Below are 9,312 nucleotides of genomic sequence, written 5' to 3'. Positions count from 1 at the left end.
GATCTATTTAAGGCCACACTGGGGGCTCTTTAAATGCGGGGTGGATTACAGGGAAGCATGGCTCCCCCTTTTGCCTTCTGAGGCTCAGTGTTTGAGAGCCACTAGCCTCAGTTTCCCCCATAAACAGTGCCTAGGAGCTGATGCGCAATCTCCACACTGGTGGTACTAGTTCTGCAAGTGTGGACACAGAATGTCCTGGTTCCACGGCTGGACTTGGTGACATGCAGTCACTGGTCTGGGTTGGTTGGTTGAGGACCCAATACCTCAATGTCAGTTCATCCTGCAGCATAGACCACTGGGCACTTACTTAACCACACAGTCACCAACATTCACCTTAACCTGACCACTGAGTCTCATGCTCCCTTTCCTGGGAACCTTAAGAAGGAAGTCCCAAACACAGAAAAGCACAGATGCACACTCCAGAGGTGGCTTCCCAGGCACCAGGCCTGCCTTCCCCATGTCAGTCACAGAACTTTGTGTGGGCCAGCTTCTTCCCATGAGACAGAGTGAGGACAGTGTGGATCCCTGGGGCAGCTAAAGGGTGGAGGGTAGAAAGTGATCACATTCATTTAAAGCACAGATGATGTAGGGTTTCCCTCTGTATGTCCTGAATATGCTTTATTACCATTGGTTAATAATGAAGCTGCTTCAGCCTATGGCAGGGCAGAATATAGCCAGGCAGGAAATCTGAACAGAGATAGAGATAGATAGATAGATAGATAGATAGATAGATAGATAGATAGATAGATAGATAGAGAGATAGAGAGAGTAGGCAGAGTCAAAGAGATGCCATGTGGCTGCCCAAGAAGCAAGAGGTAACAAACCATGAGCCTCATGGAAAAATATAAAATAATAGAAATGGGTTGGTTAATGTAAGATATAAGAGCAAGCTAGAAATATGCCTGAGACATCAGCCTAATCATGCTATAATTAATATAGCTTCTGTGTGATTATTTGGGTCAGGGTGGCTGGGAAATGAATGAGCAGTCTCTGTTTACAAAATTTATAGTCAGTTCTGAAACTGGTGTTTTTGTAGGAATAATATCTGCAGGTGGCTTCCCCACCAAGAGATGCATCTTCCCCACTTCCCCATTGAGTAGTCATGTCCTGTCTCACTCCCAAGAGATGCTATGGGTCTTTCTCATTGTGGGTGGGTTCTTTTCTTCCGTTCACTTCTGCAAGTTCTAAAGAACCTTACACCAGTTGCTGCCCTTGTTACTCCCAAATGAGCTCTTCTCTAATCTCCCAGGCTGAAGTAGAATATTGAGTATGGGTGTGAACTGTTTTCAGTTCTGACATCAAATAATGCTTGTGTTACCATGTTCTATGTCACTGAGCAAAGCATTATGGCTAATGACCCCGGTATAAAGTGTGACTTTTCTAGAGACCTCCACACTGCAAGAGATTACGATTCAATCTTGAGACTTAGTGATAGGATTGTAATCCCATCGCACGATAGGAAGACAGGAGGATTGTGGGTTCAAGATTAGCCTTGGCTTCATAGTAAAACACTGTTTCAAAATCAAGCACGTATCTCAATCATGTGCTAGCATTACCTAACTGCATACAGAAATTAAAGGGTGTGGAGGAGTGCGAGAGCCAGAGAAGGCCCCTTTCTCCATGTCCTTCTGCAGAACCATCCAGAGAAGATTCTCTCGCTGGGCTAAAAGACATCCTTTGCCTTCTCTGCTCTATTGGGCAAAGAACGTCATAGCCAAGCTCTCAAGACAGAGCCCAGGCCAATCTGAGTCCAGGTCATTTTAGAATAAGCACCCAATGTTGGCTCATGGAGCGGTGCCACCCTGCTTCAGTGGCTGCTGCTTCTTCTAACACAGGTTACCAGGGAGCATCTGGAGAGCAGGCCCTACTGTTTGTACCACCTCCACAGAGTTCACACAAAGACAGCTGTAAAGACTGCTACATTTATGAATTTCTTAAGAGATGAACAAGACAAAGTTCTCTCTGTGTAACTCAAAGGTCTGTTTCCTGCAGAGGAAGTGGTCGGATGATGATTTAGTCAGAACTTTACTAAATAAGTACGGCATTCTTATGTCCTGACTAACTCACAGCGCTAGTGTATCTGTTCGCTCGACAGGGTATCGTCTATCCTTAGACAGTTTCTGTGTGTCTCTCATATAAGGCATGTCTCTGAATAGTTAGGTCTTGCTTTAATGCAGTGAGTCAGTATGCCTCTTTTAATTGCTGTGTTGAGGCAAAGTAGACTTCATTCCTTCACAAGCTGTCAAACTGTATAGCCTTGGAATTCTGTTGTAACAACATAAAGAAAGGCTGCAGACGCTGTCATTATCTACTGGAACCTGACTGTGTCCCCCAAAAGCTTGCTTTGGACAGGTGTGACCCTGGCAGAAGACGACGTATAGAGACGTGTTCTGACGGTGAGAAAAGAAGTGCTTTGTAGTATTAATCTCACCATTTCACATCCGTTGTCTTGTTTTGCTTCCAAGGACAAAGTAACTATTTTCTGTGATCTCATAATTCCAGTGCAGGTTAGCTCACACCCATGTTCTCTGTGTCTGACTGTCTACTACTCTGCATAAATGTGTGCTACTCCCATTATGATGTTCTCTTCAGTGCCTTTCTGTGTGATTTAAGTGAAGACAGGAGATGGCCGATACATTTTACTAACTACGGTTCTCAATACAAATGCTCTGTGTTCATGCATGCATCAATCTGATTTGAATCATTGTACCTTACTTCCAATGCAAACAACATCCTGTATTTCCTGAGAAGTGGGTCCAATAGCAACATTCCTGGCTCTCCCTTTTCATTTCTGAGTTTCCCCAATTATACACGCCCCCAATGGCAGCTGTCTCCAGCATGTGAGCCTGCAGTCCCTCCCCTCCTGTGCTCCAGGGTTCCCGATGATCAGTGTGCTCTCTGTCTCACTGGAGATCCCTTGACATACTGGCTGGTTTCTTCTGAAGCTCTCCTAACTTCTCCTTTCAAGGTTTCTACTAAAAGTTTCTATGTGCTGGTCACTGTGTGTTCACCCTGTCTGGAGTTCTTTCATCTTAAATATGGATATTGGTATTTGTCATCAATTGTTTGAAGTTTTCAGCCATTGCTTCTTCTTTGGATATATTTTCATTCCCACTTTTTTCCCGGGCACTTCCATTCTGCTTAGATGCCAACAGCTCTGAATCTCAATTCACGTTCCTCCTTCTCCGTGTGCTTCAGACTGCGCTGCATGTTTATGTCAGATATTTCCACACTAGAATTTCTATCCGACTCATTAACCAATCCCTGCCATTTTTGTGGTTTTCTATTTGAGGAGAAAAGACTGGGTTTTGTTTGTTTACAGGAAACTATCCATGGTGTTATTCACCGTGTAGGTGTTTATGGGCTGCAGAATCTGATTTCTGCACAAATCCACAGGAGGTTTGCTCAGCAATACTGAAAACAGATGCTAGACATTTCAGCCGAAGCAGTGTAAATATTGACATTTTCTTAAAAAGTTATGTGCTCATCCCTTTATTTGGCAACAAATATAAAGATTGAGTAAGAAATGTACTTATGAAATCATTCTTGTATTTTACAGCCTATGTTTTTGACAGTTATGAATATATTCAGTTGTCAGCTTAAAATCAATAGGCCCATTTCATGGTGTGTCATAAGAGGATGTCCAGAGGGGGCAGCTGGGGACAGAGGACACCACCCTAGGGGCTGAGGTCCTGGACTAGAGGAGCATCAGTATTGGCCTCTCTGCCTCTGACCGCACTGCAGTGTGACCAGCTGCCTCCTGCCCCTGCTGTAGTGCATCTGCCTCCCTCTGCCTCTGACCGCACTGCAGTGTGACCAGCTGCAGCCTCCCTCTGCCTCTGACCGCACTGCAGTGTGACCAGCTGCCTCCTGCCCCTGCTGTGGTGCATCTGCCTCCCTCTGCCTCTGACTGCACTGCAGTGTGACCAGCTGTAGCCTCCCTCTGCCTCTGACCGCACTGCAGTGTGACCAGCTGCCTCCTGCCCCTGCTGTAGTGCATCTGCCTCCCTCTGCCTCTGACCGCACTGCAGTGTGACCAGCTGCAGCCTCCCTCTGCCTCTGACCGCACTGCAGTGTGACCAGCTGTAGCCTCCCTTTGCCTCCTGACTGCACTGCAGTGTGACCAGCGGCCTCATGCCCCTGCTGTAGAGTCTGGAAAGGAATTCTAGGCACAAAAAGATAAAAACAAACAAACAAAAAGCAGAGTTAAGCATGGCTTAACACCATGGCTCCTTTAAGAATTTTCCTGATTCAGTGGTAGTAGAAACAAAGCAGCAGTTTTGAAATGGCAGCTTTCTGAGCCATGCTACCAGCACAGGGCAAACTCTGGCTCTTTCAGGAGGCTGAGCCTTTAAATGGGGTTTGTGGGCAGTGTGTTGCAAGTTACTTGGTGGCAACATGGGCCAACTGGTTATCAGAGTTGAGGTGGTGAGGATGGCTCCCACCTGGCAGTCTCAGAGGCAGTGAAAGGACATGTCTGCCATGTTGGACTTGGCAGAGCAAGTAGGCAGGGAAGTGTTTGCCCTAGCAATACTGTCGCTTAGGTTCTTAAGAAGTGCTTAGCATTTTAAGAAGGTCTTCTGATCAGGAAATAATTTCAGATACACAATAAAGACAGATTCAGATGAAAAAAGACCTCTAAATGGGTTACAGTATTGGATAAATGTACGTAGGCTGGGAGAAAGAAGGCAGAATCAGAAGCCATGGAGCCACCACTAGAGACAGACATGCCGAAACTTTGCTGGTAGACCACAGATATGTGCAATACACAAATTTATAGAGATAGGTTAAATTAAGATGTAAGAGATAGCCAATAATAAGCTATAGCTAATAGGCCAAGCACTGATTTAACTGAATTGATACAGTTTCTGTGTGGTTATTTTGGGGCTGAGCAGCCAGGAAACGAACAAGCGACCTCCATACAACAACACACTGTCACTGTGATCACCAGAGGCCTAGCTCTCTCCATATGGGTAATCTGAAGCAGGCTTTCTCGAAGACACCCAATTCCTTCTGATTCCATCAGAAGCACCCTCATGAAGACGTTTCTACCAAGTCTCATCAAAAAAAATCCCAGCTTTCTATAGTAGGACTCTAAACTTTCCTCTATGGTCCAATACCACAATTACACTTGCAAATGTAAGAATTCCAGGGAGTAATCCCCTCCTTCCTTGAACCAAATGAGGTTCTCTGCTGGAGAGTAACAGAATTCCATCTCTGTGACCTTGGTTAGGTATCAGTGGGACCACAGCCCATGCTGAGTCTGCCCCTTGCGTCTGGCTTCCAGTGGCTGCTGCCACTTGGCTGTCTTGGCTTGTGGTCTGGTCATTAGCTCTCATCTCCATCCCCACCTGACACTATCCTACTTTGCTGGTATGCTAAGTCTCTCTCTTCTTTTGGAGCACCTTCGGAATCAGGGTTTATGCAGACAGCCCAGAACAATCCTCCCAAGTCACACTTTTTAATCTCACCTGTCATGACCTGTCCTCACAAGTCAGATACTGTGAGGATTGCCAGGATTGGAAACTTCTAGTTTTAGAGTCATTATTCACCTAACTAAAAAAAACCAAGGATCATCAATTAAATGTACTGTAAATTCCTCTTCTGTAAAAGATATTACTCAGATAACAGAGGAGACTTGGGAGAGATTCATTGGCAACTATGCATTTTTGTATTTCTTTTCTTTTCTTTTCTTTTTTTAATTTAGCACCAGACATCAATCTCAAGGTCCAAATCAGGAGCAGAAGGAGAGAGAGCACAAGCAAGGAACTTAGGACCGCAAGGGGTGCACCCACACACTGAGACAATGGGGATGTTCTACTGGGAACTCACCAAGGCCAGCTGGCCTGGGTCTGCAAAAGCCTGGGATAAAACCAGACTCTCTGAACATAGCGGACAATGAGATCTACTGAGAACTCAAGAACAATGGCAATGGGTTTCTGATCCTACTGCACGCACTGGCTTTGTGGGAGCCTAGGCAGTTTGGATGCTCAACTTGCTAGACCTGGATGGAGGTGGGGGTTCCTTGGACTTCCCACAGGACAGGGAACAAGGCTGCATCGAGTGTTTAGGAAAAAGGCTGTATTGAGAGGATGTTTGGTAGATATGCACCGCTCACAGGTGACTGAACACTAGCTTCACAGCTTAGACATGATTTAGGAGAAGTTACTTTTATTGTTTGTTGTGGTTTGCAGTGTGTTGCAGAAGGACCATCTGTGGAAGGCTTGTTGGGACTGTTGAGAGGTGATAGACTGAGGGCGAAGACCTAACAAATGGGTGATTCACTCACCTCAGAGGTGAAATGGCTATCAGGGGGCAAGACCTAGTAGAGGCACGTGCGTTTAGGGTCATTCTTGTCCCAGAACACTTTAAAGCTGTTTGCCAGGGCTGTAAGGTGAGTAACCATGGGCAGAGACCTCTCAAACATAAGCCAAAGGAAACTGTTTACTCCTAAAATGGTTTCTCTCCACTTTGTCAAGGACATAAAAATTAACACATGCTGCTTTTCTCTAAGTTCATGCTTCCCCCCACCCTTTACCCCCCAATAAAAAAGAAGGAAGGGAAAAAGGAAAGGAGGGAGGGAGGGAGGGAGGACACAGTAATAAGTGTTGTAGAGAATAAGAAGTGTAAGGAGACAGGACCTATGGACTCCCCACACAGCCAGAAGACCTAAGGCTCAAGCAGGAAGGGAAATCCACAAAGCTCCACATGACAGCCTCACATTCAACATCTTACTTCCTGGCTCTCGTTTGCCTTTCAGTAGAACATACTTTGTTTGCTAACATGGGCTTCTAATGAACCTGGTAGATGGGTTCTCAAGAGTACCTGGTAGGTTTCCAGTCTCCCCTTTCAGTCTCTGTCACAGGACAAGACACACTAAGTTGCCCAGTGACCTATTTTCTCAAGTTTGAAGATACAATAATAATCATACTAAGAAGGGAAAAATGATGCTATCACAACAGAAATGGCTTTATCTACTTCCCTTAGAAGACAAAACACATAATACATGCAATTTACGCACATGGGTAAGTTGGCCTAGGAAGTCTGAATCTCATTTAGGCTTTTCCATTCATAGTATGGAGCACAGTAGCTACTGCTCATCTTGTATTCTAGTAAAATCGTTATGTAAACCAGCACTAGTGATTCCTATTTAAAAGCATGTTTATTTGAATGACTCTGCTTTAATGAGAATAATTATCATTTACACTAGGCTGTGATCTTTATGATCATCTTAACTCTAATACCCTGATTAGCTCTGACCTGCATACTATAGCATTCATGAGCTTGGACACAAGATGGTGACTCAAAGACCACTTTGAGTTGGAGAACTTTGCCCCTGGAGAGAATGTGACTGGGAGATACACGTATTCACATCTCCTATGGCTGATTCACGCAGTGGGGGCACTGCCCACATATGAGGGGCTTTTCATTCATTGTTTATGGAAACCTAGTTACATATTTGAGGAAAGAGAATTGTTTTCTAATTCATAAACTTTATAGGTTTTTCTGAACCAAATATATACAGTTGATGTCTGTAACTCAAGATGCTAGTGACTAAGTCACAGGCTATCCACATGTTAAGTCATGATAGGGTTGACACAGACAGAGACTTCACTGGGAAGTCAGTTCTCATCCCTAGGTCAGCTCAGGAATTCCAGTTGTTTACTTACTCCATTCAGGCTGCAGGAGTAGAATCCCACAAACCTGGAGGCTGAGGAAAGAACATTCTATTTCTCACCATTCTGGAAGCCTGGAAAGCCGAGACCAAGGCATCAGCAGCTCATCTACTACAAGGGTGCTCTGTAGAGCTTGGAGACAGCTGGCCACCCTTTTCAAGTTTTCAGAAGGCAGACAGCAGGCTAGCCAGTTCTCTTTCCTTGCATGCCAAGCTGGCTGTGGCCCTCCTCCATGACTAACTACCTCCTAAAGCCCCTCCCCAACAGCACCCTCTGGAAACTGAGTTGTCAATACACAGGAAAACCCAACATGCAGAGTGCGACAGTCCTGTCTGTGGAGATTGCAAAGCCCTGTCCCCGTACTTTCTGGTGTAGTCTGCTGCTTGTTCTTCTCATTTTTAATGCTATTACCTCAGGAAAATGCCAGTGACATTTACTTGTGTTTTAAGACTAATGGTGATAATTTTAAGAGACAGTGTGTGTGTGTGTGGGGGGGGGGGATCAAAGATGGGACTACCACCTCGCCCCTGCCAATCCCTCCAAAAAAGAAAAAGTTTTCTATCATCTTATCCTGGTGGGCCACTTCTGGTCTGTTGATCAGTATTATAGTCCAGCCCACCAGCTTTTCCTTCTACAATCTTCCCAAGTGCACCCTCCTTTGTGATTCTGCCACTCGCCTTATTGACACGCACTGACCAGTGTCCATTCCTCAAACTCTGCTTTTTCCTTGACACTCCACTTTTGTCTTTTCCTCTCCTCAGCCTTGTGCTGGATCTCAGGATCTCCTGAAAATTTAACCACAAGTTATTCCCAGCATTTCTAATTTAAGACATGTATTTAAGTTCTAGATCTGTTAGTTGTGGTTCTAGGTTCAACCCCTATGAAACCCATTTTTATAGTAACTGCTTCTCTGTGCTTCCTTCCCTGGGGGCAGGTTTAGTAACTCATGAGGACAAGGTGTCTCGGACCCCATTAAATGCCATGCAACAGAAAACAATTCCGTCAGGCCTTGCTGTTGCAGGAGGAAAGGAAAACAGGAGTATGCAATAGAAACCTGATAGGCAGCTACCCAACTCCCACTGTGGGGGATGGGGGCAACCTTCAAGGTTAGGATAGGATTGGTAGACCCTTCAGTTATAAGAATGACAAAACACGGGTAGGGACACTTGTGGCTCATCTGGAGGACCCAGATTTGGCTCCCAGCATCCACATGGAAGCTCACAAACATCTGTAACTCTAGTTCCAAGGGATCAGATGCCCTCTTCTGGCCTCTGAAGACACTACACACACAAGGTCCCACAGACACTTGCAGGTAAAATACCCAAACATGTAAAATAAAGACAAATCTTTTTATAAATGACAAAAATGGAGAGAAATACTGATCATAAGGTCTCAATAAATGTTGTCGACTGTCATGATTTCAGCACAGGAACGGCAGCACTGTGAAGAGCAGGGAGCAGCAAGTGGCTTTCCAGTTACTAGGACCTACCTTAGCACCCCCAGCCAGTCCTCCAGCTGAGAGGCTTGCTTAGGAGAGCAGGCGGTTAAGCAAGTGTGCTGAGCCTCTGCAAGACCACAACCACGTAACTATTTACAGGTACATACAGTTTGTCATACACTTCTAAGTTCCAATTCT

Source organism: Microtus pennsylvanicus, chromosome 9 (assembly GCF_037038515.1).
Source record: "Microtus pennsylvanicus isolate mMicPen1 chromosome 9, mMicPen1.hap1, whole genome shotgun sequence".
NCBI classification, from domain to species: Eukaryota; Metazoa; Chordata; class Mammalia; order Rodentia; family Cricetidae; genus Microtus; species Microtus pennsylvanicus.
This window is presented reverse-complemented; position numbering follows the sequence as displayed.